General features: G+C 38.4%; 1 protein-coding gene and 1 long non-coding RNA gene across 2 annotated transcripts in view; one reads left to right on the top strand and one right to left on the bottom strand.

Moving 5' to 3' along the window:
• The window catches only part of FNDC3A (fibronectin type III domain containing 3A), a 169,044-nt gene extending 154,835 nt beyond the window's left edge, over positions 1-14,209 (bottom strand). Inside the window, exon 1 of the mRNA XM_044668236.1 lies at positions 14,156-14,209. The gene's annotated coding sequence lies outside the window, so the exon portion shown is untranslated. The remainder of the gene's footprint in view (positions 1-14,155) is intronic.
• Positions 13,630-22,441, top strand: part of LOC123240557 — a 45,511-nt gene continuing 36,699 nt past the window's right edge. Inside the window, exon 1 of the long non-coding RNA XR_006505793.1 lies at positions 13,630-13,742. This is a non-coding gene — a long non-coding RNA (uncharacterized LOC123240557). The remainder of the gene's footprint in view (positions 13,743-22,441) is intronic.

Below are 22,441 nucleotides of genomic sequence, written 5' to 3'. Positions count from 1 at the left end.
TAAATATGAACACAACAATTTTGTTGAGCCTTAAGAAATGAGGATTTCCTCATATCAGTTTAGATCATCCCAGAAAGACTTGGATGAATTGAAGAAAGAAGTAAGCAGTCAAGAGATCAATTATACAATAATAGCATTATAAAGAAAAACAACTTTTCAAAAACCCTAAGACCTTAAGAATTCTAATCAATGCAACTGATCATCCAAGATTCCAGAGGACAAGTGATAAAATGAACTAGCCATCTCCTGATCCTAAGGTGATTGAACTTAAGGTGCAGAAAGAAACATAAATTTTGGGGAGTGGTCAATGTAGTGATTTTTTTTAAACAGCTTTTTTTGAAGGAATGGTATAGGGAGAGCAGGGAATACTGATAAAGTAGCAGAGGGGAGGAGAAAATTAAAAATAGATACTATTTTTAAAATGCAATGAAAAGAAACAAGTAATCAAACAGGACAGCTCTGAAAATAGCACATCGAATGTATTACATACTGGAAAAGCAAACTAAACATGGTACAAATTCTTACCATATTGTGCCTTTCTGCTGTTTGTTGTACAAATGCTCATCTTAGTTTGATATTTCTTAAATAAACACAAAAAAATTAAAGAAAAATAAAATAATTAAAAAAAAAGATTGGGATGTCCCCAAAAGGTACTTTCCTGAGATTCCTTCTATCCTAAACACTATTCTTTTCTCACCCTGTGTTCCCATAAGTTCTTTTATCACTTGTGTATCAGTTTTAACCTTTCTCTTAAATATAAGTCTGACATCTCTAAATGCCTGCTGGTAAGGTCCTGGTTCTTCTGCCATCAACACTTAAAATCCACCATCTCTCCTTCCCTTCTTTCCTAAAACCCCTTCCTACATACATATAGATTCCTCTCCTCTCTCCTAATTGCCCTATTTTTGTTAAGTTCATCCATCTTCCTAGTCGTGCAGGTTCATAACTTTATAACCATGTTTGAATATTTTTTTCTTTGGCAGTCCCATATTTATTAATAAACTGCCACACCTAATTACTTCTATCTGCTAATGTTTTGGGACCATTTCCTTCTCTCCACTGACATGGTCACCACCCCAATTCAGGTTATAGACTCCCAACTGATCTCTCTGCCATCAACCTTTCTATCTCTAATCTATCCTTCACAATAATTCTCTGAAAAGACTGGTGAATAACCATGTCTCTCCCGCTGCTCAAAAAGCTTCAGCCCACAACCTGTTGCCTTTGGTATAAAATACAAATTTCACAAGACTGACATTTAAGGCTCTCCACAATAGGGTTTCAACCTTCCTTATTTTTGTTCCATTTTCTTTCATTCAACCTGCTTTATTTCATATTACTCCCTTTTCACATATTCTACATTCCAGCCAAACCAAACTATTAGCTGTTCCTTGAACTTGACATTCCATCTCCCTCTGAGGATTTGCACAAGCCAGCCTCCATGACTGGAATGTACTTTCTTCATCTATTTTTCAGATTTCTCATTTTCCATCAACTCAGACACCACTTTCTCTATGAAGCCTTCCCTAATTCCTTCATGCATTAGTGCCATCTCTTTCCTAAAAATTTTTACATTATTTTGATTTCTCTTTTGTCTCTTTTACTCCTACTTTTGCTCCTATATTCATTGATCTTAGCATTATCCTTCCAACCCCCAAAAGAATGTATACGCTTTAAGGGCAAGAAACTCAAAAAAAGGACTGTAATGGGGGATTCATAAGGAAATAATCATCCCTAACCTGGTCTTTTTAAATTTTGTTGTTTCCCCGGGAATAGCAGCCACATCTATTAAAGCAAAGGACTAGTTAGTTTCTTTCTATAAAAAGAATAAAGAGATTAGAAAGAATGATGCCCTGAGAGTCAATGAGAAGGAGTGCTGAGAAGACAAAAAAACCTTTTCCCCTTAAGAACTGCAAGCATATGGACTAAAAGGCTTATGATATCCAAGCTACTTTGTCTTTAAACAGAGAAGGTTGAAGCTAATCAACTATTAAGGAGTCACATAAAACCTTCCAATGAGGAATAAAATAAAGTTTTCTCCTTTAAAGGAGAAACAAAGTCCTATTTCAATTCCTCCTGAGGAGGAAATGATGTTGAATTCTCCAATGCCATATGTATCAAGGCAGAACACAAGTTCTGGCATGCCCTATGATGTTATTAGTCAAGTTTCAAGTACTCATTCAGACACAGATCACATGTTTGAATTTTAATTAGGCTGTTCCTCACACAGCAAAGAGATTCCTCACCAGAAAGCTAACCAACAGTCAATGAATAATTTTTTTGGCAATAGTAATTCATGAAGGAAGACCTAAGGAATGAGTTATAACTTACTTTGGTGGGCAATAAACTAACAAATCTTCTTAAATACTGAAAGCAAAAAAATAAACAAAGATTAAGAATAGGTGAAGTTAATTTAGAATGATACTTAAATTTTTCTCCACACTTTGATTTTTCACTCCATATTGTATCCTTTTAAAAATGCATATATGGGGGCAGCTGGGTAGCTCAGTGGATTGAGACTCAGGCCTAGAGACAGGAGGTCCTAGGTTCAAATCCGGTCTCAGACACTTCCCAGCTGTGTGACCCTGGGCAAGTCACTTGATCCCCATTGCCCACTATTACCACTCTTCCACCTAGGAGCCAATACACAGAAGTTAAGGGTTTAAAATTTTTTTTAAAAAACCCTTAAAAAATGCATATATGCATTAGAAATTACTAATTAGCAGTTAAACTTTGATATTTTAATAAAGGTTATTTTTACTGAAAAGACATAATCAGCTGACTTTACCTAGGTGGGTTTTTTTTTTTTGTGTTATTTTTCTTCCCATGCTTAAGGGGTAAAGCATAGTAGTAGGTCCACGCAGCCAGAGTCTAAAGTTGCAACACATCTGGATTGAAAATTTAGTAGATTAAGGAATAATATAGGGCTGATACCTTTCAAACTCAGTAGAGAAAGAGCAAATTTCACATATATGCATTTTCCCAATAAAGAAAGCTTTCCCCTTTAATCACCAAAACTGCATATTCAACCTTTTTTTGATCTTTCTAGAATGACTCAGTAGTAAAAAACACAATAGTAAGGGCCTCTCCTCCAAACAGAATTAGGAAACACACCAGACCTAATTCTGATGGGTAAATCTCCGAAAAAGTCATGGGGAGTCATTTTTCTAGCCTACATCAACAGAGGGGAAAGAGATCCAGAAATCTAGGGAAACACTAGGGAACTCATATGGAGCAGACCAGCATCCAGGGAAAGGCACTGAACCAAGGCACTGTTAATCCTGTACCAGGATACCATATGGGGGGGGGGGGGGGGAAGGGGAGACACACAAATACAAACAGGCACTTTTGTTATCCATACAATTCCAGGTTTTGGATATAGAGGGTATTGATGAAGGGACCTATGCCTCCCCCTCACTCTGAAATCCCACCTTTCTGATCTAACACTCTCAACTGTACACAAAGTGAGGAAAAGCAGTGGTGTGGCTTGAACCCCAAAGAGCAGAGTTCTGTAACTGAACCAGCAAAGTTTCCCCAATTAATTGATTAATGGCCAAGTGCAGCAACAGTCTACTCCTCCACCTAGGTCAAGATTTGCAGAGTTCGGACTAGGAGGGCAGCAATCACATTTTAATCTGGATCAGGCCAATTTGGGAACATGCAGCAGGTCAAGAGTCTGAGCTGTCCCTGAAATCCCAAAATAATATTCAAAACCCCAAGAAAGGAAAAACCGAATAGTCCAGACAATCCCTCTAGAAGTGAATAGGGCCCAGACCTAACATCCAAGTCTGAGGTCGGTAAAAAAGTAGAAAAATGATTTTTTAAAAAATCCCACCATAAAAATCTATTATGCAATACGGAAATATATACTACATGAGAATATAGGTACAATCTATATCAGACTACTTACTACTTCAGGGAGGGAAGGAAAGATTAGGAGAGAGAAAAATCTTGAGTTTTAAAATGTCAAAAAACACTGTCAAAAATTGTTTCCAAATATAACTGAAAAAATTTTTAAAAGAAAAAAAAGGCTCTGCTTGTCCCTCCTTTCTGGTCTTTAGTCATTGAGAGATATTGGCCACAATCCAATCTCTTGGTTACTGCTAGCTTAATCAATAAATTGATCATGCTCAGGTTCCTGGCTTTTGCTGAAATGCCAATGTAACCCAATTTGCTAATCACTTATAATTTGTGCACTGCTGTTATTAAAATTATATCTTGGGGGCAGCTGGGTAGCTCAGTGCATTGAGAGCCAGGCCTAGAGACGGGAGGTCCTAGGTTCAAATCTGGCCTCAGACACTTCCCAGCTGTGTGACCCTGGGCAAGTCACTTGACCCCCATTGCCTATCCTTACCACTCTTCCACCTATAAGTCAATACACACAAGTTAAGGGTTTTAAAAAAAAAATTATATCTTGCCCTAGAGAGAAAAGGATCTATTATGGTGACAGAAAGGCTCATATCACAAACCTGTTAAAATAGAATGACTACAAAATATAAGCAAAGGCTCAAAGAAAAACAGTTTGGGCACAAATTCAACTTGAACTCCTAGAGAAGATGAAGAATTGAAAAAAAAAGTTTAATGTTTTTGTCAATGAAATGTTGAGTGCTAGAGTGAAAAAAGGAAAAGAAATGAGAGCTATGGAAGAGAGAATTGGAAAAGAAATTTACAAGCTGCTATTAGAGGCACAAAACTTTGCCCAAGCAAAAATTCTCTCAAAATCAGAATGGATCAAATAGAGAACAATGACTAGATTCAAAAACAAAAAATACTAAAAGTCAAAAAAACTGAAAAAAGAGAAGAAAATATAAGGCAATTGTTGTTCAGCTGGATTCAGTTATTCCAACTCTTTGTGACCCCATTTTGAGTTTTCTTGGCAAAGATACTGGAGTAGTTTGCCATTTCCTTCTCCAACTCATTTTACAGATGAACTCGGGAAGCTGAGTCTTTCAGAGTCCAAGTCTGACACTCTATGTGCTGTGCCTCCTAGCTGCTTTTAAGAATGAACTGCTTACATTCAAATATAAGGAGATGATATATGTGTCTCCTCTGAAATCTATCATTATCAGGAGTCACAATGGGAATTTAATTAGACAGAAGGCTTCTGAAGTAGTCCTGATGATCTTAAAACAAAAATGGAAAAGGAGTGGAAGAATACACTTAGGTAAAGAAGGGAAAAGGATAAAGAAAAGTATCTCAAATAACCAGGATGCAAAAGCAGGCAAACAAGAAGTGGGGGTAGTTGATGGGTAGTTGACACTCAAACCTCATTCTCATCTAAACTGGTCAGTGTAGAAGAATTTAAGCAAAACAAACACATTTGGGCACAAAAATACATTCCACTTAGCAATCAAATAGGAAAAGGGAAAACAAAGAATTAGAGGACGAAATTGGGGCAAATAAGGGAGAGATTAGTCCTAAGAGAAACAAACCCTAAGGATGTGAAAATACAGCTCTTCTTTTGGTTGTAAAGTATGGAAATCTGAAGGGGTGGCCATTTATTGGGAATTGGCTGAAAGAATTTATATAAATGCGATAGAGTACTACTATCCTATAAGAAATGGTGATGGTTTCAGAGAAACCTTGGAAGACTTCTATGAATTGATGCAGAGTGAACAAAATTATAAGAACAATTTATACAAAGACAAAAATAAAGACAAACAACCAAAAAAAATTAAGAACTCTGAGAGTAATGACCAACCACAAGTCTAGAGGACTAAGAATAAAATGAACTACTACCTACATCCTGAAAGAGGCAAGGACTCAGACTTTTTAATTTATTAAGCAAGGGTCTGTTTGTTTTCCCCTCTCATTTAGGGGAAAGATTTTTGCTGATTGAAATATAATTTTTAAAAATCATAAATAAAATTGCACATTTCCTTGCCTTATTACACTGAATAAACAATTTTACCTTTTCTTAATAACTGTTACAAACATTAATTTTTATAATGTACTATAGTAACACTCTTCTTCTGAATTATATTAAGAGTTTTCTGACCCAATATTAAATAGCCCTTTTATGTAATTCTGCTGCTTTGGCTAGCTCCTTCTAGGCAGTTCTAAATTTATCAGATTTCAGTCTCACCCTTTAACTGCTTCTGGTTTTCTACCACACAGGACCAAGACTGAATTTTTAAGCTTAATTTTAGGCAAAATTATAGGTCAACAAGGGTGTGTGTGGCCTGAGGGTGGCTCCATTATGAACCAAAGAACAGGCTTGGTGACAACAATCTCCACTACTCAGAAGCCTTTTTCTCATTACTTTCAGTTTCCAGGGTGTGGTCAAAGTTTCTGGAAATCTGACCACCAGATAAATGTTACTATATTAGTCTTTTCTGCTCCTGTGTTTTCTGTATATTTAAGCTAATTAAGCTTCAGTACATAGAAAACATCTTAAATTATAGTCACAATAAAAATGACCAAATTTTACTGCCCAAGTGGTAAATTACTTTAGGGCTGTGGTCTTTAAATGTATTTGATTACACATTGAATTAATAAAAAATAAAATAAAAATTAAGAATGAACCCACAACATGCATATGTTGTATATGTATATATAACACACCTATGTGTTTATATATAAACATAAGCACAAAAATAAATTATGATTTCCCTTTTATATAAAAATTATGTTACAAATTGACTATGAGTACTACTGTTCTTTGGGCAGCTAGACAGTACAGGCCTAGAGTCAGAAAGATTCCTCTTCCTGAGTACTAGCTGAGTAACTGGGCTAATTTTCTTAATCCTGTTTGCCTCAGTTTCCTCTTCTGTCAAATGAGTTAGACAAAGAAATGTAAACCACTTCAGTATCTCTGCCAAGAAAATTTCAAATAGGGTCACAAGGAGTCAGACATGAATAAAAAAGTATTGAACAACAATATTAATGTACTAAAATTTATTTATGATGTAGTTTAAATAAAATGCAAATTTAAAAAGTATAAAAGTGAAATGGCATTTGATCCTAGAGTCAATAAGGAACTAATAGATTTTAATGAAATGACACAGTCAGATCTGTTCTTTAGGAAAATTCATTTTGACGGTTTGTGGAAGATAGATTGAAGGGGAAAAGATCTAAGCCCAACTGATAATTAAGATGCAGTTACAACAATCCAAGTGAGAGGTGAAGAGAGAGGAACCAGAGTGTAGTTGAGTGAGTAGAGAAAGGGAGAAGTGTGAAAGATTTTTGTGGAGGTAGAAAGGACAAGATTGGGCAACTAAATGTATTATGAGGGATGAAAGAGTAGAGTTCAGGATAACACCCAAGTTACTAGAAGGAGGGTAGTATTCTCGAAAGTAATAAAGAAGTGTGAAATAATGAGTCTGAGAGGAAAAGATAGCCATAATCAGATGTGGGCTATGCAGATCAAAACCCATCAATATATATTCGATCCATGCAACTCACTGCTCCATCTAAAAAAAAAAAAAAAAAAAAAGAGGAGGAAGCAGTGCAGTGGAGATCAAGTTCAAATGCAGTCTCAGATACAAGCTGTATGACCATGGACAAATCATTTAAACTCTTTCTTAATTTTCTCAATTGTAAAATGGGAATAATGTTAGCTCCTAATGCTCATGTTTGTTGTGAAAATCAAATGAAATTATTTGCAAAATTCTTAGCATAGTGCCTGGCACATAGTAAGTGCTTAATAAATCCTAGTTCTCTACTCTTTCTTTTTATCATTCACTGACCCCAAGTACAGATCCCACCCTCTGAGCAGCACCTGTTTCAGGAAGAAGATGACTGGAGATTCAGGGATGGGGAATAGGATTAACTGAAGGGGGAGGATTTCCCTCAATAGCATGGATGCAACTCCTGTTCTGGGACTGATCAGTTCAAAAGGGAGGAAGTTGGGAGCTTTCATAGCAAAAAGGTGGGTGGCAAGTAGAGTAATGTTGAGGGGAGGGGGGAGGAAATGAGGTGACTCATCTTCCCACTCTCCTACTGGTTTTATAACACATTCCCTGTGATTAGGCTACATTCCCTGCTTTGGAAACCACTGCTTTTAGGTAATATACTAAATAAACTTGTTAGACATATTATACAATAATAACTCAAAATTTATATAGTGCTTACTATGTGTTGGGCACTATGCTAAGCACTTTACAATTTTTATCAAATCTGATCTTCCCAAAAACCTTGGGAGGTAAGGGCTATTATTATCATCATCTTTATTTTACAGCTAAGGAAACTGTAGAAAATGGAGGTTAAGTGACTTGCCCAGGGTCATGCAACTAGTAAGTGTCTGGGGCTGGATTTGAATTCAGGTCTTCCTACTCCAAGCCCAGCATACTATCTACTGTGCCACCTAGCTGCCTAATCATAAAAACAAGCAGGAGAGTAAAATGTGATGTTCACACATGAAGATTATACTATTTATAGTCGTCGTATCCCATGCAGTTCCAATTTATCCTATACATAACTTGTTTGTACATTAACTGTTTGTAGGTTACCTGCCCCATTAGACTGTGAGATCCTCGAGAACAGGGGTTATCTTTTACTTTTTTTAAATCTCCAATGCTTAGCATAGTGCCAGGCACAAAGAGGGTACTTAACAAATTTTTATTGATTGACTGAATATACTTTTTAAATAGTTCTTCAAAAGAAGTTGGCAATGGGTTTATGCGGAGGCATCAATATCTCCTACCTGATTTTCCTTTAAAGTAAAGGCAAGGTAAAACCTTTCTACCCACTCAGTCTTCTTTGTCACTAGTAGCCCACATGTTTGACACTTTTGATATATTCTTATGTTGTCTTCATCAGAAATAGTTTCTGCATCTTATTCAACTTCTCCATAATACTTCTGACCACTCTGGCATTCCATCTCCCTCACTAAATCTCTGTCTCTTCCAAATGACCACCCTTCTTATGAGGCATATTTCATAGTTTCATGTTTATATTTCTTTGATTGTCCCTAATTATTTCTTCTTGACAATAAGCTACTTAAGAACAAGGAATATGCCATTCTTTCCAACTTGTTTTCTCAACAGCATCTAGAAGTGGCAAAAAATCTTTGGTTGATTATTTGTGAGATGGCTGGCTGGGTTTAAAGGCCCAGTCTATGACCACAAAATGAGAAATTAAATGGCCTCATAAAGCAAACTGAAGAGTAAAAATTCATCAGTGGAGGGCACCTGTTCTACTCAAGGGGACCAACCTGTCCTTACTAAGCTTACAGATTACAACCTTAGAGCACTTAGTACAGTGCCTAGCATGTAAATAGGTGCTTATTAACTATATGACTTTGCAAGTGGACAAACTATCGTGTGTGTGTGTGTGTGTGTGTGTGTGTGAGAGAGAGAGAGAGAGAGAGAGAGAGAGAGAGAGAGAGACAGACAGACAGACAGAGACAGAGACAGAGACAGAGACAGTGCAATGAGAACCAATTCTGGAATCAGAAGATCTGGGCTCAAACACCATCTCTGATATTTACTACATTTATACTTTGGGGTTGCTAAATATGGCAGTTGGATTAGATAGTTTCCGAAGTCCCTTCCACCTCTACATCTGAAGCAGCAACATGGTGTCGTGGATAGCACACTGGGCCTACAGGAAGGCATGAATTCAAATCCAGAATCAGATGCATAGTAACCGATTGCTTCAGTTTCTTCATCTATAAAATGAGGTTAATAATAGTACCTACTTCTCAGAGTAGTTAGGAGGATCAAATGAGGTAATGCACTTAAATAGTGCTTGGCACATAGAAATTGCTGTATAAATGCTACTATATTATTACTAGCTCTATGACCCCAGGTAAATCACTTAATCTCTTTGCCTCAGTTTCCTCAACTATAAAATGATGGCATTATAATATCAATTATCTCCCAAGATTGTTGTGAGGATCAAATGAGGTAACAGGCATAAAGCACCTAGCACAGGGCCTGACACTAGTACATACATACTATACATACATATACTTATCCCTTTTCCCTTCTCTTCTTTACATTTACGATCCTATGAACCCCCTTCCAGCCCCCCCAACTCCACATAGTGAGCTCTTAGAAAGAAGAGATCTTTTTTTGGTCTTTATATCCTTTAGCATATAGCACAGTTATTTGTACTTAGTAGGTCCTTAGTAAATACATACTGGTTTGGATTTGTTTATGATGTAAGGATTACCAAAAACATAATATCCTTTTGGTGTATTACCTTCCCATCCCCCCCCACCCCCAATAAGCTGCTCAGTGGAATCTAGTTCATCAAATTTGAGGAATACTTTGAACATTCTGATATTCTAGACTAGAGGGCAGAATTAAACAAGATTCCATTTATAATTAAATAAATGTAAAGTTTTAGAGTTGAATTTTTTAAAATCAACTCGGCAATATATATGATGGGTGGAAGGGAGAATATAGTTAACAACAATATTTCTGAAAAAAAAAATCTGTTTGTTTTAATGGATTGCAAGTTCAATATGAATTAACAATGTGATACAGCATCCAAGAAAGGAAATGTAACTATAGACTGCATTAGAAGCAAAGCATCCACAACTGAGGAAGTTTTGCTCTCACCATATTTTCCCCTGGTCAAACCATATCTAGAATACGATTTTCAGTTCTGGGAACAAGAAGGGGGGAACATTGATAACCTGACAAGAGTCTAAAAGGAGGGTAAACAGAATGTTGAAAATTTGAAATTATGCCATATGAAGAATGGCTGAAGAGGGGGCAAAAGTCTTAAGGTAGGACATGACAGTCATCTTGAAATACTCAAAGGTCTGTCAAATGGAACAGGGACTGGATTTGTTATGCCTAGTCCTAGAACTTGGCACATTGAGAAGTTGCAAAAAAGCTCAATCTAAGGAAAATCTTGGTAGCGAGTTTCCCCCCTCAATGGAGGTCTTGAAGTAAAGGTTAGATGACACCTGTCAAATATGTTGAACAAAGGATTCTTTATGAGGCATTGGTTAGACTGCACAGCCACTGGATTCCCTTTCAACTCTGATATTGTATTTTCCTGTGAAGACAGGCAAGCTGCCTTCTAGGACCATAGCACTCAACTAGCAGAAGAAAAGAAGGGAAGGGAGATTACATATGCAAATAACTAGACACAGACTGACTGACTAGGAGGCAGACCACAGGGCAAGATGCCAATTTGGAAGAGACAAACATTCATGTATGCCTAGAGAAGATACAGGCTGTGACATAAGAAATACAAATCAAGATCATCCAAAATTGAATCTCTGAGAAAAGCAGCACTATACATTCAATATAATATAAAACAACATGTGCTGTTTAAGGTACTACTTTTTGAGGTACCATTAGGTACCACCCAATCTCCCTTTTACAAAGTATCATTCTATATAAGTATGGTATTACTCCCTGAAACATTCAATAATGTATGGAACCAATACTATTTTCTTTTTGCTATTAAAATAATTAGTGAATCAGAAACAGTTTCCTGACTTCCATTCTAGTGTTTTGTTCTAGAATTCTTATATCAGCTTCAAAAAAAGCAAACACTCTTCCCTCAGACAACAAAACAAAACAAAAATCTTTTATTCTCTGCCTGATAAAAATGTAATTGTGAATATGCCCATGTTTAATGCCCAAAATTCTAAGCTCATTTTCAAGGGGGAGAAAATAAAAGAATGTTTTAAAAATAATGCCTAAAGCCTCTTGTTTGAGTAGTTATTTCATCATATCTCATTTTTATAATGTCAGGAAATCAAGGGAAAAAACCACAAGCAACACAAACCTGTAATTCATACAGACAATATTAGAAAAACATAAGCATAAATATCTAAACCAACATAAGTCTAAATTAACAAAAGATGGTAAAATTATGAGTTAAATGAACTTAAGTAACTCAAAATAAAAATGAAGGACACAAATGAAAAAACAATCCTAATATTTTATTTCTTTTCTCTAGGTTCCTTGCTTAGTCACGGCCTACTTTTTATCCATGAAATACTTTATTATGTTCTTCTGATTAAGTGATCCTTATAGATGACCTCTCTTCATCTTAAATATAAAGGTCAGAAAGTTCAACTATAGTAAAGAACACTGGGTGGAAATAAGGAGACCCATGCCACTTAATCCAAGTCTCAGTTCTTTCATCTATAAAATGAGTTGAATTAGATGTCCATTTAGCTCTAAATTTCTATTACTAATTCCCTGAGACAATTATTAAAGTACAATTAGCTTTCAATTAACCACAACAGAATGAGTCATGAAATGGTTAATTCCAAACAACAATCCCAAATATATTAACTTATCTTGAGAAAGCACTTGATTATTAGAAAAGCAAATTACCTAATGGGTAAGCACAATAATTACATTTTACTTTTGCTGTTATAAAATGAGGGTGAAGAAAAAGGGACACATAAAAGCAACACACAAGTATACAGGTGGCCAAGAAGTCAATCTGAGCTGACATCGATTTTGTAACACATAATCCCACAAATGGAAAAGAGAAATAGTTATATGAAAAAAAGTAGAAAAAATATTGTGGGGGAAATGCTCTCTCTGGTATTCAGTTCAAAAGCTAGACTTAAAACGAGGGGGTAAATTATTCCCCCTTTCCTCATTTGTCTCAGGAACATTAGTGGCCTAAAAAAGGTTCAGTAGTGTGGGTTATTTTAGTTATGAAAAACCTTCCCAGACACTGTTCAATTTCTTTCAGGCCTAGCATCTGTTCTTATGAACACGATTTCATCATATCTTCATTCTTAAAGAAAAAATAAATTAAACAGCAATAAACAGTTTAAGGGAAGAAGCCAATTTATCTCTAGGGCATTTACTTCTTAGTAGACATAAGTAATCTATGGTAAAAAATACACACACACACACATATATGTTCTCCTAATGACTGGCTAAAACTTGTGGTCACAATGGCATGATGCATCTATTTATCAAAAAGAGGAAAATTTTCAAATGAACAGTTTGTCAAAACACAAGACCATAGCCACAAAATGCAATTAATTTGCCAACATATGGTGTTTAGTGTTGTTCTTAATGAGAGTATGTATCATTCTAAAAAATGGAGATTTCCAAAAAGCACTACTAAATTCCATTTTTAGTTGTAATATACATTATACTGGTCCTGTTTTGAAGGCATAAGCATATTGAGAAGAGGATTACTGTCCAAATAGTACATAATGGGTATGTATGTATGTACATATGCTCATATATACATACATATACACACACATATTTATGGGAGCGCTATACAAAACGGCTATGTAAAAAGTCTTATGAGGTTGGCATCACCCCTAAAGAACAGATATGGAAATATGGAAGAAAAACCTCAGTAGCTAATTCCCCAGGTCCTACAACTGCATATTTGCGCCCTCCCTCCCCTCCAATAATATACCAAAATCCCAGAGAATCCTCACCTAGGACACACAGCGAAACAGCCACGCCACCGTTCTTGAGTTTTAAGACGCGATTATGTGTCAATTTTCCCTAATTGACACATGACGTCCTTTTCAGATAGTGTCAAAAGTTCAAAGATCCAGGTTGGTCACCCGAAGGCTGTGCCCAGAACGTCAACCTCCTGGTGGAACAGGTGGTTCACTCACCCAAAGTGAAGAATCCAGCCTACCCCGCCCCCCTCGCCCCCGCCCCCGACGCTGCCGCTGCCGCTGCCGCCGCCGCCGCCGCTGCCACCGCCAGGGATCAAACACGGAAGGGCAGGTTTTCAAGGTTTTAAACCCAAGAAGAAAGGGGCGGGGGCGAGGGAGGAGAATCATCTTCAGGAAAAGCTTCCAACTTCGGCCGCTGCCAAGTTTCCAAAGCCAGACGGTGGGTGATGGGCGGGCGCCGGGCGCTCACAAATGAGGAGGGTCTCGGAAGCACAGTGGTGAGGGGGATGGCACTAGGCGGGTGTGGAGGGGCATATGGAGTTGGAGGGACTGCAGCTCTCTTCCTCTCCAGGAGCGGGGTGGGTGCCGGGCGGCAGGTGTAAAATAGGGAGACGAGTCCCTCAGGTGCCCCAGAACCCCGCCGGGCTGGGTCGAGCTAGGAGACCGCCCGCTCGTCACGGCCCCAGCCCGCCCCGCACACCAAGCCCTGCCAGACTAACGGTCTCCAAGCCGCGGTCGCATCGGCTCCGGCGGCGGCTCCGGCTCCTGATGCGCCAAACCCTCCCTCTCCCTGCTATCTTCCCCCACCCGGTCCCCTTCCTCGCGACCCCAGGAGGCCTTGGGGACTCTCACCTCGTCAGCCGCGCCGCGTTCCCGCAGCGGTTCCCCCGACTCCGTCTCGCCTCCTAGTAGTCCCGCGGCGCCGCCTCCTCCTCCTCCTCCTCCCCCGCCCCGTCTTCCTTCCCTTGCCCTGGTAGCGGAGGGGGCTCTCGCGGTGGCGCTGTGACTGCTGTGGGAGTGGTATCCCCGCAGTGACGGCGCCGCGACTCAACCTCGTTCTTCGCCCAGTCTCCCGGTGGCTCCCTCTTTCTGTTTCACACGGGAGATTACAAACCCCGCTGCCGCCATGCTTACTACGGTCCACAGGGGGAGGAGCCAGAATCCGTGGCGCGGGGTGCGCCTGCGCAAAGCTCCACCTCTACTCCACGCCCCCTCCAGTTGGCTCTCAGACCCTCCCCCTCTCTCCGCCCACCCACCCCGGAAAGGGGGCGGTTCTTCTTGAAGGAACTTGAAACGGGACTCGAGACCAAGTCTACACGAACTTTCGAGTTTAATCTCTGGAAGGGGGTCACGAATCTGTCTGAACATCGGGCCTCGGAATCGCAAATCCATGCAGGTGATGCACCCCAAATGCACCTTTATTTAAGAGTATTTACTTACAGCGAAGTAGCCCAACTTAATGCTCTTTGTCAGAAGCAACATCAACATAAAACATGTCTGGGGACATTTAAAACGATCCACAAATAATAACGATCCAAATAAGGATGTAAATTGTACTAAACATTCCTGTAGCTGCAAAAATTTAGCATCCCTCCTAAATAGATTATACAATAATGTGTGGCACATATTTTAAATTATTAATTTATACTTATTCAAATTCGTACATTATTTCTATTCTACATTTGTGTATTAAATATATATTTAATAGAGATTATAAAGCATTATATGAATATAATCTTATATAATTAAATATACGTATTAATGTTATATATAATAAATGCATAATATTATAATATACCTTGCTAGAAACTTCAATATGGCAAACATACAAATAAATAACTTTTTTAAAATACATGATGACTGGGTGTCTAGATTTATACATTAGAAGCCCAGTATTTTTTCAGGGTTTCACTAATCACCAGTCCCCCTTCTATAAATTCATCTCTGAAAATATCCTTGAGCATGCTACTAATCTACTTTGCTAGAACATTATGGCATGCCACATAATAATAATCTTCAAAGATACATAGAAGGAAACACTTTCAGAAACTAGAGAGAATAAATCAAATTCAAAATGGAACAGGATGACACACATATCATTCTAATATTACTCTCTAATACTGGAAATGTCCCAAGAATGGTTTTCCTGACCCCACAAAAGATGATTTTACAACCTAATACTTTTATTCATCTATTAACAACTAATTTTAGTATTAAAAATTTAAAAGCTATTAATATAACCACCTGTGCAAACTAAAAAATGTTATTTTATCCAAAAGTCCATTAAATATAAGAGAGCAATAATAGAACAATGACCTATTCCACCTGTTTCTGAGTCCCATCAAACAAGGGGAAATGGAAGGGAATAAACACTTATATAACAACCAGTAGGTGCTTTTAAAACAATTCTGCAAGGTAAGTTTTATTATCTGTATTTTACAATTGAAGAAACGCTTAAGTTAAACAAAGGTCAAGTGACTTACCCAAGATCACATGGCTAGTAAATACCTGAGACTGGATTTGAACTCAGCTCTTCTGGACTCCAGGCCCAATACTCTAACCACTGCTCTACCACCTAGCTGCCTCTACAAGTGAAATACAAGACCTGAGTGAGTTAATAATATTCAGATAACTGTTTGTGTAGAGCTTTAAGTTTGTAAAGAGCATTGCATATGTGTATTTGTTCATTTGGACAAGTCAACCATATAAAGTGATTTTGAAATTGTTCTTATCATCAAGGACTTGGATTCAAATCTTGCATCTTACTCTTACTAAATTTCGTGACCATGGGCAGATCACTTTAACCTCCCTGAGTCTCATTTTCCCCATCTATAAAAAAAGGAGTATCTGCCAAACTACATTGCTTTAAGGATCAAATGATATCATTTATGTTCAATGTGTCATGAACTTTAAGGTATAATATGAAGTCAGATGTTCATATGATCAGCAAATACTGGCAAGTGTGATGTTCTTTACGAGATACTAGAATCATTAGAAAGTGATTTGAATTGAGTACTGGCCATAGGTAATGTAACCTTAGCTACACGGTCTCTGTTTCTCTCAGTTTTCCTAGCCGACCTAAATTCCAAAAAAGATAATAAAAGTGATTCTGATTTCAATACTCTGACCTGCAAGCTGTCTCTAACACCAAGGAAATGGAATCTATAAAATCCAGACATTCCAACAAGCTGAGCCCATTCCATAGAAAACATGGAAGGTTTCTGGTAATCCTCAACCCTAGAGATGGCAACAGCATAGTATGGAAAGAAAGGCTAACTCAGAAAGCCTTTTCTTGGGGTTACTCTGGGGGCATCATCCAAACTTCTTGAATTTCCAGTGACTTGCACTTAATAGATGTTTGCTGAACCGATTGCTTTAGTTACCTGGTTTCACTGGAGAATTTATGCCACATAACCAAATTATTTAGGTAACTACTTTACTTACCTCCTTAAGCACAAAAACCTTTTTTATTTTTTTTTAAACTCTTACATTCTGTCTTAGAACCAATACTATTTTCAGTTCTAAAGCAGAACAGTACAGGGTTAGGCAATAGGGGTTAAGTAACTTGTCCAGGGTCACAAAGTGAGGAAGGGTCTGAGGCCAAATTTGAACCCATGCCTCCTGTCTCTAGGCCTGGCTCTCAATTCATTGAGCCACCCAGCTGCCCCACAAAAACCTTTTATATGAATTACTTTATGTGTAAATCTTTCTAAAAGATTCGTACAGTTGGACAGCTGATTGTACAGTTACCTTATTAAACAAGACTATTTACCCAGAACCAACATTTGACCTTCCTTTCTTTTCTCTCTCTATTCTCCAGGAAATTTTCATTCATTCCCCACTGCTTAAACCAGTGGTTATAAAATTCATTCTTGCTCTGTAAGCAGCCAGTAAGTCTCCTGAGAGTGATACAAACAAGATTAAAATATAATTGGGACGGCCTCAGACACTTCACAGCTGTGTGACCTTGGGCAAGTCACTTGACCCCCATTGCCCACCCTTACCATTCTTCCACCTATAAGTCAATACACAGAAGTTAAGGGTTTAAATATATATATATATATATATATACATATACACATACACACACATAATTGGGAGATATTTAACAAAATAAACAAGTGTATGACATAGGTAATGTCAATATGTGGTTTTCTAAGTCAGTATGAGGCCTGAAGAGATCCCCTTTTGAGTTAGCTTAAATTATTATGGAGGTGTTACCAGAATTTCAATTCCTTTGCCTTGCTTTCAGTCTGATGACACCCTCCCTTTCTATCTAAATGGACTACTTCAGATTCCCTATTTACCAATTGCATTTCCCATGTCTCCATGGTTTATTCCCGCTGTTCCCTGTGATTGGAATGTGTAGCTTCCTTTTTGCTTGCTGAATTCCTACCTATCCTTTAAAACTTAAATCTTTTAAATTGTTCTCCCAAGAACATTTCCTTCCCTGAACTCTGCTTTTGGAAACAACTTTTCTCCTCACACCTCACAATTTATTTAGAATACCTCTGATGAAAGGATCTCCAAATTTTGGGAGGCTATATATCTGTAGAAGTAAAAAAAAAATTGAGCACACACCATCAATATATGTATATTTATTTATGGATTATATATATGCACATATATATTAAATATCCTGGCCATTATACACATCATCAAACAAATAAAAAAACTAGATTATATGATAAAGAAGAAATACTATATGAACCTAGAGTCGATAAGGAACCCCTGGAGTTTATTGAGTAGGAGCGTAACATGGTCAGACTTACCCTTCAGGAAAAACCCTTTTGTCGCTATGTGAAGGAGAGACTGAAGAGGAGAGGACATTGAGGCAGAGAGTTTCCCAGAAGTCTGGGACAATAGTAGAGGCCAGAAACGATAGTAACTTGCATTATTGTGGTGGCCCTATGAGAGCTCTGGGAGAAAGATGTAGGGACAGACAAGATTTGGCACCTAATGGAATAAGAAGGTGAGTGAGAGGCAGGAGTCAAGGACAAAGCCGAGGAAGCCTGTGAACCCAGTGAACTGGAAGCATGGTGGTGCTCCCGCCAATGAGAGGAGAGGCTAGAAAAGGGATGCCTTTCAGGGAAAGAGAATGTAGTGAGATTTGTGAAGAAGAGCCATATCCATGCCTACCCATTCTGTGCAACACGTTCTATCCCACCTAAAATTAAAATGTTACTTCCCGAAGTGCAGAGTCTGCCCAGCCACAAAGTAATGGGAGTGGAGGCCGGTAGGGGGTAGTGGGAAGGAGGGAGACTCTACCAACATGCCTAGCCCCTGGTGCAAATGCCCAGCTCAAATTAGTTTATAATCCTCGTGGGTCATCCCTACTTGGCCCAGAAAGGAAGAGGTTGGAAACTCAAAAAATGGCAAGAGAGGGCAGATTGGGAAGTGCAGGTGATAATGGGAGAAGGGGCTGTTGTATCTGTTGTATTGGAGAGTTGCACAATGGAATATTAGAGACGGTAGGATTTTATACTTCCCCCTTCTGATTGCTTGTTCACCTATCCCCATTTTTGAGATGGGGATGCATCTCTAAAGAGCTTATGTACTGTATATTTCAGTTGCTGTGTTTCTATTTTATTTCTATACCAGCCTGTAAAGTCCTTGAAGGTAGAGGTCATGTCTCAAAAGATGATCGGATTTGAGAGTCTGACAGGACCTCAGAGATCATTTAGTTCTGTTGTCTCATTTTCTAGATGAAGAAGGAAAGCTAGCTCCAGAGAGGTTAAGATCAAAAAGTCATAAGTGACAGAAATGAAATTCAAATTCAGGTCTTATAACTTGAAATTCAGAGTTGTTTTTTCTGTATCCAAACTCCTCTCCCAATCCCACCTAGCTTAGTGCTCTGCACCATCAATACTTAATGTTTGTGGATTGAATTTAATCTTTCTTGATGATTTGATCATTATTACAAAAATGAATTTGAAGTAAAAAAGGACTATTTGCCCCTACATCATACCATCTTCTCCCCAACCAGAAGAGCTCCTACTCTCCATCCTCCTCACTCTTTCCAAGTGCAACTAATTTGGATGACCACTGATGCTTTTATTGTCCACTGCTCTCTTTCCTCTGATGCCCACTGCTTTGTTTCAACCTCTAACTTCCAAGTAGTTCCTGTCATTTGGTCCTGGGTTCACGTCAACAGTGGATTAAACTATGGTATATTGGTTAAACGTACTTCCTTTTGCTTTGATTGTCCCACCCCCACTCTGCCAGAAACCTCTCATATCAGCTAAACAAGGTTTGCCCCAAGCAGGCAGACCAAACAAGAAATACACATTTTTAAAGTAAGTATATGGTTATTTAGTCAACTGCCTTTCCCCTCCTCAGTTTTGAAAATATTTGTTAGAATAGATGGCTTACTGGGGATGGAGATAGGAGTGGAGGGAGAATATTTGAAAATAAAAGGTAAGCAAATTTGATTTCTCTGTGCCTCCATTTCTTGTCTGTTAATTAGGGATAATAAGACCTATGATACCTACTCCAAAATCAAAATCTTCAGGTCCACCCTTAATCTGGCCCAGTTCAGTATAACCTTGCTACTTTGAGCTCTCTGATTGGATTGGTCAGTTCCCCCCAGAACTTTCACTTAGAGACCTGGCCTGGGCCAGCCGTGTCTCATTCCTCTCTAGGCTGCCCCTTCCTCCCCCTCCCCCCCCCCACTCCACTCTACTGTACCTCTGCTCCAGGACACACACACGTCCCTTTTCGGCTGCCATTGGTGTATCTTCCTCCATTAGAACATTAGTTCCTTGAAGAAAGGGAGTGTCTTTAAGCTTGTCTTTGTATTTCCAGTACTTTGCACAGTGCCTGGCACATAGCCCCGGCTAAGTTAAATGCTTGTTGGCTGACTGACCCCCTGGGTGAGTACCACCCTTTCCTTTCCTAAGAGCTTCTGCACAAAAGGCACAGATGGTCATCAGGGGTGTCCACGCCATGGCAGAGCCAACAAGAGGGGAAATAAGCCTTTATTTAAAACTTCAAGAAAGGAAGAACCCAATACCTCCTGAGGGAATGCATTCCATTTTTGAATGATTCTGTCTCCTAGGGAGCTTTTCCTCCCACAAAGCCTAGATTTTCCTCTTAGAAACCTACCTGTTATTATTGTTCTGGGACAAACAGAACAAGTATAATTTCTTCTGCACACAATACCCAAATGATACCCAAAGACCACTTTCAAGCACTTTTAAATTTTATCATATTCAGCCCAATTTCCAACCCTCTCAAAATCTTTGGGGGATACTCATTCAGTCATCGATTATTATTGCTGTCCCTCCTAGCTTTGCTTCATCTGGAAATTTGATTTGGGATGTCACCTAGGCCTTTATCCCAATGACTGATCAAAATGGTAAACAACACCTAGTCAGGCATAGGTCCCAGAAGTTGTCCCCTTCCAAATGAATACTCAGCCCCTTTATATCAATATTTATTTATTTGTTTTAAAACCTTACCTTCTGTCTTAGAATCAATACCGTGTATTGGTTCCAAGACAGAAGAGCAGTAAGGGCTAGGCAGTGTTAAATGACTTGCCTAGGGTTACACAACTGGGATGTGTCTGAGGCCAGATTTGAACACAGGATCACCTGGCTCTCAATCCACTGAGCAACCCAGCTGCCTCCTTGTATCAATATTTAAACAGATTGGAATCCATCTAATTGTACTATCTTCTAGCCCACATCTCTCCATCTTTCCCACAAAACTAGTATGAGAGACATCATCAAATACTATTATAGGTTATATTGACATCATTCCCCTGAACCACTGACACCATCGTCATCACCACAATCCAATTTTTCCTTAGAATTTCACCCCACAATGTGGTTGGGATGGATCTAACTCAGAATTATGAAATTCCACACTTGGCCCAAAACCTTGAAGATATTTAAAAAATAATAGGTGGATGCCAGGAAGAAAATCCTTCATCCTTTAGTGCCAACTCTAATAATGACTTTTAGATGTTTTGCTCACCTTCTTGAGAGGATATCTTTTCTCATTCAAATCAAAAGTCCCTATTTTCACCTCCAGAATTGGGTGATCTTCCTCACCCTGAGATACACCACGCTGCTTTTGAGCCAAAATATATCCATCACCATAAAATTACCTTTTACTACTCCCCTTAAACTCCTCTGGCCTCTCTACTGAAACTCAAAACATGGTGTTTGACTAGGAAATGCTAGTTTTATTTAGTCCTTTCTCCCCTTATTTTTTTATTGTGGATTTTTAGTAATTCTAGTTGAGTAACTCCATCAAAAAAGGAAATAACTTTTGCCTGGTATGTTTTGTTCTTGATAAAGCCATGCTGCTGCTTTGTGATCATGACTTCCTTTCCTAGATTTTCACTGCTTCTTCTTCTTTTTTTTTTTAATAATCCCTTCCATTTTAGATTCAATACTGTGTATTGATTCCAAAGCAGAAGAGTGGTAAGGGCTTGGCAATGGGGGTTAAATGACTTGCCCAGGGTCACCCAGCTAGGAACTGTCTGAAGGTAGATTTGAACTTGGGACTTCCCATCTCTAGATCAGGCTCTCAGTCTGCTGAGTTACCTCTATGTCCCCTACCATCTCTTTAATAACACATTCTAGAATTTTCCCAAGAAGCAAAGTCATGTTTACTAGTTTTCAGATTCTAGCCTTTTCCTTTTTTTTTTTTTTTAGACTGGATGACATTGCGTTTTTCCAGTGCTCTTACTCTCCCCAATCTTCTAAATATCACTACCAGTGCTTTGGTAATCACATCTGCCACTTCTTTCTGTATCCAAGGATATAGTTCATCTGAGCTAAATGACTCACATTAATCAAGGGCAACTAACTATTCTTTTGCTATCTACTGATTTATCTTGGGGATCATTTTCTGACAAACCATTTTCATTCTTTCCATTCTAAAGGTCATTCTTTTCTGCAGAAAAACAGAAACAAAATAGGGATTGAGCAGGTCTGCCTTGTTTTTGTTGTTGGATACAATCATCCCATCCATTTCACACATCACTTGGGTCCCATTTTGGCCTCACTCTTTCCCCCATGTAGTTTTTTTTATTTATTTTTTATTTATTTTTAACATTTATTAATATACATTTTTAACATGGTTACCTGATTCATACTCCTCTTATCCCCTTCACACCCCCCCCCCCCG

The sequence above is a fragment of the Gracilinanus agilis genome, chromosome 3 (genome assembly GCF_016433145.1).
Source record: "Gracilinanus agilis isolate LMUSP501 chromosome 3, AgileGrace, whole genome shotgun sequence".
In the NCBI taxonomy this organism is placed as follows: domain Eukaryota; kingdom Metazoa; phylum Chordata; class Mammalia; order Didelphimorphia; family Didelphidae; genus Gracilinanus; species Gracilinanus agilis.
Note: the sequence above shows the minus strand (reverse complement) of the source record. Positions and strands in the feature narration are given on the sequence as shown.